The 9332-nt window shown below is 40.5% G+C and overlaps 1 protein-coding gene across 1 annotated transcript in view; it reads right to left on the reverse strand.

Moving 5' to 3' along the window:
- The window catches only part of LOC124594933 (60S ribosomal export protein NMD3), a 91914-nt gene that overhangs the window by 62655 nt on the left and 19927 nt on the right, over positions 1-9332 (reverse strand). The gene's annotated exons all lie outside the window — the stretch shown is intronic.

Genomic DNA, 9332 nt, shown 5'->3' on the forward strand with positions numbered 1-9332 from the left:
ACCTCACATATGCATCCTATTAATATTTCAACCTGCCGGTCTTAAAGTGAAGTCTCACTATCTTTTGGACAAAGTTAATATGGAAGTCTACTTCTTCATATGAAATGTGTAGCAGTTGTTCAAATGAATGCAAACAGCAAAATTTCATTGCATCACACTTGAAAGACGCTTTTCCTTTTATTCCAATTGTCTTAAGGTTAGTAGTGTAGCTCAGTGGTAGCCTTTAGATGGCACCATTCTCTTCATTTATGGCAGTTTCAGCATTGTCACATGACTTACAGAGTAAACATGGCTGTACCACTCTCCGTTTGTACTAATGTAGAAAATCATTAGCTACTTCATTTTTTTGTAGCTTGAAGGTGTACCAGGAGCTGAAATCCACAGGAGATATTCAGCACAGAACAAGGGCAATGTTTTACCATGGCAAAATGTTTGCCAGTGGATTGAACAATTCAGAAGTCACCAACCAAACGTAAAGGATTAGGAAACAACAGGACATCCACTACTGATGCCAACAAAGATAACGTCCGTGACCTGATTTTTAATACAGTTAATTTCTGACTTTCGTATGTTGGCTGAAATTAATTTCAATTACAGTTTTTTCTTGGCTTCCCAATCATAAGACTTACTATTCTGTACACAATCCTTACTGTACTAACTCAAAAAATGAATATATCTACAGTTACATTATCATCACAATGTAGTCATCAGCCAGAACAATGTAACCAGAGAGAGAGAGAGAGAGAGAGAGAGAGAGAGAGAGAGAGAGAGAGAGAGAGAGAGAGAGAGAGAGAGTTGTAATGATAGTTTCATTTCTTATCCTACATACATCAGTAATTATGATAAAAATCAAGAAAATGTTATCTCTGAATTTTTGTGAGTTATTCATCACTTATTTTGATACACACTTTTTTCCTTCTGCTTCAGCTAGCCTACTGTATATCAATGACCTTTCATCAGTAACATTACCAGACGCTGTTCGTTTTGTTTGCCGATGATACAAACATTGCAATAAATAGCAAATCAAGCTTAGTCTTAGAAAGATCAGCTAATAAAATACTTGTGGACATTAATCACTGGTCACTAAACTTTGAAAAAACAAACTACATGCAGTTCAGAACTTGTAAGGGGTGTCCCACGAGTATATGTTTAACATACGATGACAAGAAGATAGAAGAAGTGGATAGTGTTAAATTCTTGGGATTACAGCTTGATAACAAATTCAACTGGAAGGACTGGGAGGAGCACACCACAGAACTGCTGAAGCATCTTAACAAATCTCTGTTTGCATTGCGAATTTTGTCAGACATAGGGGATATAAAAATGAAAATGGTGGCATACTATGCTTACTTTCATTCCATAATGTCATATGGGATTATTTTTTGGAGTCATTCATCAAGCCAAGCTAAAGTTTTCCGGGCACAAAAACGTGCAGTAAGAGTTATATGTGGTGTGAACTCAAGAACATCCTGCAGAAGCCTGTTTAGGGAACTAGAGATTCCTTCATCAAAGACACCAACCACTTTCTCGAACGCCTGGAATCCTTACCCAATGTGTTACCCCCGGAAACCATCCTTGTAACCATTGATGCCACTTCCTTATACACAAATATTCCGCACGTCCAGGGCCTCGCCGCGATGGAGCATTTCCTTTCACGCCGATCACCTGCCACCCTACCTAAAACCTCTTTCCTCATTACCTTAGCCAGCTTCATCCTGACCCACAACTCTTCACTTTTGAAGGCCAGACATACCAACAACTAAAGGGAACAGCCATGGGTACCAGGATGGCCCCCTCGTACGCCAAGCTATTCATGGGTCGCTTAGAGGAAGCCTTCTTGGTTACCCAGGCCTGCCAACCCAAAGTTTGGCACAGATTTATTGATGACATCTTCATGATCTGGACTCACAGTGAAGAAGAACTCCAGAATTTCCTCTCCAACCTCAACTCCTTTGGTTCCATCAGATTCACCTGGTCCTACTCCAAATCCCAAGCCAATTTCCTTTACATTGACCTCCATCTGTCCAATGGCCAGCTTCACACGTCCGTCCACATCAAACCCACCAACAAGCAACAGTACCTCCATTATGACAACTGCCACCCATTCCACATCAAACGGTCCCTTCCCTACAGCCTAGGTCTTCGTGGCAAACGAATCTGCTCCAGTCCGGAATCCCTGGACCATTACACCAACAACCTGACAACAGCTTTCGCATCCCGCAACTACCCTCCCGACCTGGTACAGAAGCAAATAACCAGAGCCACTTCCTCATCCCCTCAAACCCAGAATCCCCCACAGAAGAACCACAAAAGTGCCCCACTTGTGACAGGATACTTTCCGGGACTGGATCAGACTCCGAATGTGGCTCTCCAGCAGGGATACAACTTCCTCAAATCCTGCCCTGAAATGAGATCCATCCTTCATGAAATCCTCCCCACTCCACCAAGAGTGTCTTTCCGCCGTCCACCTAACCTTCGTAACCTGTTAGTTCATCCCTATGAAATCCCCAAACCACCTTCCCTACCCTCTGGCTCCTATCCTTGTAACTGCCCCCGGTGTAAAACCTGTCCCATGCACCCTCCCACCACCACCTACTCCAGTCCTGTAACCCGGAAGGTGTACACGATCAAAGGCAGAGCCACATGTGAAAGCACCCACGTGATTTACCAACTGACCTGCCTACACTGTGATGCATTCTATGTGGGAATGACCAGCAACAAACTGTCCATTCGCATGAATGGACACAGGCAGACAGTGTTTGTTGGTAATAAGGATCACCCTTTGGCTAAACATGCCTTGGTGGACGGCCAGCACATCTTGGCACAGTGTTACACCGTCCGGGTTATCTGGATACTTCCCACCAACACCAACCTATCCGAACTCCGGAGATGGGAACTTGCTCTTCAATATATCCTCTCTTCCCGTTACCCACCAGGCCTCAATCTCCGCTAATTTCAAGTTGCCGCCACTCATACCTCACCTGTCATTCGACATCATCTTTGCCTCTGCACTTCCACCTCGACTGACATCTCTGCCCAAACTCTTTGTCTTTAAATATGTCTGCTTGTGTCTGTATATGTGTGGATCGATGTGTGTGTGTGCGCGCGAGTGTATACCCGTCCTTTTTCCCCCTAAGGTAAGTCTTTCCGCTCCCGGGATTGGAATGACTCCTTACCCTCTCCCTTAAAACCCACTTCCTTTGTCTTTCCCTCTCCTTCCCTCTTTCCTGATGAGGCAACAGTTTGTTGCGAAAGCTTGAATTTTGTGTGTGTGTTTGTGGTTGTTCGTGTGTCTGTCGACCTGCCAGCACTTTCATTTGGTAAGTCAAATCATCTTTGTTTTTAGATATTTATTTCCTACGTGGAATGTTTCCCTCTATTATAACCATATATATACACACACACACACACACACACACACACACACACACACACACACACACACTAACTTCTGCACCATTTCAGTGCAGTAATGTGTTCATTGTAAATAAGTATTATAGTAGTTGTACTACATGTTTATTACCTTATAAATAAATAAAAAAACTTTTTTATTTTAAATTCAGTGCATTAGTATTTGTAAAATGACTTTCATACAGTGTTCATAAAAAATTAAGATCATTCCACTTGGGACCTGTGGAGTGGTACATTAGCTTATTTGTTTTAGTTCTAAATATTTGTCATGTATTGTTGTTTTCCTGACATGTTCCACATCCTGGAGGACCTCCTCACTACGGATCAATTGGAATGAAAGTAAATCTAATCTAATATCTACTGCCTAGGCCATTGCTTATGTACCCATTTGTAATTCTTAGTTAATAATAATGGCAGTAATAGGAAGTGGCATATGTGTGTTTCTTTTGAAATACTCACCATTTTCACAGTTAGCAAACCCTGTGCTGACAAATAATTGTTGTTGTTGATGCAGCTCTCCATGCTACTCTATCCTGTGCATGCCTCTTTAGCTCTGAATAACTACTGCAGCCTATGTCCTCAAACTGCTTACTGTATTCACCTCTGTCTTCCTCTACAATTTTTATACCCCAAGCTTCCCCTCAGTACTAAATTGGTGACCCCCTTGATGTCTCAGAATGTGTTCTATCAACTGATCCCTTCTTTTGGTCAAATCGTCCCAAAAATTTTTTGTGTCCCCAAGGCTATTCAGTTTCTCTCCATTAGTTACGTGATCTACCCATCTAATTTTCATCATTCTTCTGTACAACACATTTCAAAAGCTTCTATTCTCTTTTTGTCTAAACTGTCTATCGTTCGTGTTTCACTTCCATACATTGCTACTCTCCAGAAAAATACTTTCAGAAATGACTTCCTAACACTTTCATCTATATTTGATACTAATAAATTTCTCTTCTTCAGAAATGCTATTCTTGACACTGCCAGTAAACATTTTATATCCTCTCTACTTTGGCAATCCTCAGTAATTTTGCTGCCCAAACAGCAACACTGATCTACCACTTTAAGTGCCTCATTTCCTAATCTAATTCCTTCGCATCACCTGATTTGACTACATTCCATTATCTTTGTTTTGCTTTTGTTGACGTTCATCTTATATCCTTTCCAGACACAGTGTACATTCCGTTCAACTGCTCTTCCAAGTCCTTTGCTGTCTCTGACAAAATTACAATGTCATTGGCAAACCTCAAAGTCTTTATTTCTTTTCCCTGAACTACTCTCAATTTTTGTTTGGTTTCCTTTAACGCTTGTTGAATGAACAGATTGAAAAACATTGGGGTTAGGCTGCAACCCTATCTCACTCCCTTCTCAACTACTGCTTCCCTTTAATGTCCCTTGACTATTATTACTACCATCTGGTTTCTGTACAAGTTGTAAATAGCCTTTCGCTCCCAGGGTATTCCAGTCAATATTGCCAAAAGCTTTCTCTATGCTTATAAATGTAGGTTTGGCTTACTTCTAAGATAAGTCATGGGGGCAGTACTGCCTTGCATTTCTACATTGCTATGTAAATGTAAATGTCGTGTGACTAGGGCCTCCCATAGGGTAGACCATTCTTCGGGTGCAAGTCTTTCGATTGGATGTCACTTCAGCGACTTGTGTGTCGATGGGGATGAAATGAAGATGATTAGGACAACACAACACCCATTCCCTGAGTGGAGAAAATCTCCGACCCATCCGAGAATCGAACCTGGGCCCTTAGGATTGACATTCTGTCACGCTGACCACTCAGCTACCAGGGGTGGATCCTACATTGCTATGAAATCCAAATTGATCTTCTCCAAGGTTGGCTTCTACCAGTTTTTCCATTCTTCTGTAAAGAATTTGTGCTAGCATTTTGCAACCATGACCGCTAGTTCGGTAATTTTCACACCTTTCAGCACCTGCTTTCTTTGGAATACGGATTATTACATTCTTCTAGCACACCAGATGGAAGAGTTTTGTCATGGCTGGTTCTTCTGGATATTGCCTACTGACAGGATATCGTCTACTCCCGGGACATTGTTTCAAATTATGTCTTTCAGTGCTCTGTCAAATTCTTCTCACAGTATCGTATCTCCCACCTCATCTTCATCTATGTGCACTTCCCTTTTGCACAATATTGCCTTCAAGTTAATCTCCCTTGCACAAACTGTCTATATACTCCTTACACTTTTCAGCTTTCCCTTCTTTGCTTAGGATTAGTTTTTCATCTGCGCTCTTTATATTTGTTACAGCTGCTTCTCTTTTCCCCAAAAGTCTCTTTAATTTCCCTGTAAGTGGTATCTATCTTCCCCTAATAAAATTTGCTTTAAAATGTTACATTTGTCCTCTAGCCATTCCTGCTTAGCCGTTTTTCACCTCCTGTCAATCTGATTTCTTAAACATTTGCATCACCTTTCACCTGGTTCATTTGCTGCATTTTTATATTCTCTTTTCGTCAGTTAAATTCAATACCTCCTGTGTTATCTAAGGATTTTTAAAAGGCCCTTTTCCTACCTATTTGATCTCTGATGCCTACACTATTACATCTCTTAAGCCTACCCAGTCGTCTTCTGCTGTATTCCTTTTCCCTGTTCTATTGAACTGTTGTCTAAGGCTCCCTCTGAAATTCTCAGCAACCTCTGGTTCTTTCAACTTATCCAGATCCCATCTCCTTAATGTCCAACATTTTCCATTTTCTTCAGTTTTAATCTACGGTTCTTAACCAATAAATTGTGGTCAAAGACCACATCTGCCCACGGAAATGTTTTACAGCTTAAAACCTGGTTCCTAAGTCCCTGTCTTACCATGATATGACCAATCTGAAACCTCCTGGTACCTCCAGGTCTCTTCCACACAGACAACCTTCTTTTATGACTCTCGAAACCAAGTGTTCGTAATGATTAAATTATGCTCTGTGCAAAAACTACCAGGCAGCTTCCTCTTTCATTCCTTTCCCCCAGTCCATATTCATCAACTAGTTTTCCTTCTCTTCCTTTTCCTACTACTGAATTCCAGTACCCCATCACTATTAAATTTTTGTCTCCCTTAACTATCTAAATAATTTCTCTTATCTCAGCATGTATTTCTTCAATCTCTTCACCTCCTGTGGAATTCGTTGGCTTATGAACTTGTACCGCTGTGGTGGGTGAGAGCTACGTTTCTATCTTGGCTACAGTAATGCGTTCAGTATGCTGTTCACAGTAGCTTACCTGCACTCTTCTCTTATTCATTATTAAAACCACTCCCGCATCACCTCTATTTGACTTTGTATTTATAACTTTGTATTCATCTGACCAGAAGTCCTGTTCCTCCTGCCACAGAACTTCACTAACTCCCTCTACATATAACTTCAACAGACCCACTTCCCTTTTTAAATTTTCTACCCAATCTGTCCAATTAAGTGCTCTAACATTTCATACTACAATCTGTAGAATGCAAGTTTTGTTTCTCTTGATATAACATCCTCCTGAGTAATCCCAACCTGGAGATCTGAATAGGGGACTATTTTACCTCTGGAATATTTTACACAAAAGGACATCATCATTTAACCATACGGTAGAGCTGCATGCCCTTGGAAAAATTACGACCGTGGTTTCCCCTTGCTCTCAGTCGTTCACAGTACCATCACAGCAAGGCCATTTTGGTTGATGGTACAAGACCAGAAAAGTCAATAATCCAGACTGTGGCCGCTGCAGCTACTGAAAAGGTTGTTGCCCTCTTCAGGAATCAATGCACATGTTTGTATAGCCTCTCGCATAAGCCTCCATTGTGATTGCACCTATGATATGGCTATCTGTATTGCTGAGGCATGCAAGCCTCCCCACCAATGGCAAGGTCCATGGTTCATCAGAATAATTATCAATCATTTTCTACTTCTCATGCAGATCACTATTATCAGTAGCAAACTTTTTCGGACCCTGCAGTTGTTAATTCACCTCAAAGTCCGATGCCCAAGCACAAATAACTCGATTGAAAGATAGCAAAGTTATCAGGCTTGTTTAGGTGCCTTGTGACTACTCAGTGTCTCTACAATTTGGTGAGTTATTACATTGAATCCTTACACCTTGCAGTACCGAGGGAGGGGGGGGGGGGGGGCGGCGGCGGGAGTACTTCATGCACTCCTTTAGGAGATATTCAGTAATCTAGTAGCGTACTTTATATTTTAAAATTCTGAAAAAATAACATTTGTTTTTAATGATTTTTTATACCAGATTCCATAATTGTTTTAAGTTTTTCAGTAAACCTTAACCCAATAATTTAAGTCTTAATAATGAATGTGACTCTCACAACTAAAATTACATATTCAGGTTCAAAACCCTTCTTACACATTTATATAATGTTAAAAGCTATTTTGTGAAAAAAATGTTAACAACAGTAAACAAAATTTGTATTTTTTTAAAAAAATTTGGGGTGATCATAAAATACCCTTGAATTAGTGTGCACATTACGCAAAATGCATTGGTATTGCTAAGATTGTGCTAAAAGATATTTTTCAGTTCTGGACCCTGCTTATATGTCAATATCTATTTGAAAAGTATGTTGTTAATAAAAATAATTAACGAATTTTTTGTAGTGGGCATAATATGCCCTTGGTATTATATATCATGGGAAATGCATTGGTATTGCTAGTGTTAATTAATTACACACAATATACAAGGTATACTGTTTGCCTATGATATTACTCTAGGTCATCAGCATTCATTATGAACTACTGTCATAACTTTTTAGTCCCATTTTTGTTGAATGTTTCATGAGACCTGTTTGATAGCTTCAAATGTATGCTGGGATCCTTATACTGAAGCAGGCTGTGAGTTTTATCACAAAACACATTGATTAGCAATCAACGCAATTATGCCACAGCTACTGTTATCATGTTTAGTAGGAACAACAATCAGTTTATTAAGGTCTGACTAAGATATTACACATCTAAAATAATTGACTCACTGCAACTGAGTGTGCTGGCTTGCACCTTAGTGGATAAAGAAGGGTCCAGAAAAATGTAGATACTCTTTGATAGTTAATGTCTTTCGAACAAAATGACATCACTGCAGTTTTGCATGGTAGCATAGTCCATTGTTTTCTCAACAGCTCTTGGTGCGCGTTTTCCAGTAGATGACAGTGCACCAAAGAATGAAGTAAGATTGTTGTTTCGGAACACAAGGCTGTATTGAAGTGGTACTGGACGTACAAAATCACGATGGAGGTACAACAGCAAAGGCGTAATGTGTACAGAACTCAGCCACCAACATGTACAACAATTTACTTTACTCGGGATACATTTGAAGCTGACGGTACTGTTCAGGATATGCACACAGAAAGGTGTGTTGCAACATTTTACTAGGTCACCTCTCAAAAATCTGTGAAGCAGGGTGCTTGTGAAAGCAAGGTAAGCCGGTGAAACATATGATGAATTCAGAAGGCTGCTAAGTGGAAAGTGTACATTCCAAGATTGCTGCATGCTATGAATGGCGGGATGACCTGGATAGAAGGATGAGTACTGCGAGTGGTTTGAAGGCATGCTTTGCAAGGATGAACGTTTTGCAGGGATGGTTATCTAGTCTGACAGGCAATTCAAACTGAATGGTACTGTAAACCACTACAATTGTGTATTCTGGACTCCTAAAAATCCTCACATTCACGCACGAACAAACATTTTCATCTACCAGCTGTTACTGTGTGGTGTGGTCTGCCATCATGTGGTTTGACTGGCCCATTCTTCTTACAAGGGAAACTCCCCATCACACCTCTCTCAGATTTTGTGGTAAGAGGGCCCAGTGGACAGCCCATCAAAACCTGAACACAGATCAAGCAGGCAAACAGGAAGATGATGTACTACACTGTGAAAGAAAAACAAAATAGAAACAATGAACAGTCCAAAGAAAAGAGGTGCAATATAGAGC

Source organism: Schistocerca americana, chromosome 2 (assembly GCF_021461395.2).
Source record: "Schistocerca americana isolate TAMUIC-IGC-003095 chromosome 2, iqSchAmer2.1, whole genome shotgun sequence".
NCBI classification, from domain to species: domain Eukaryota; kingdom Metazoa; phylum Arthropoda; class Insecta; order Orthoptera; family Acrididae; genus Schistocerca; species Schistocerca americana.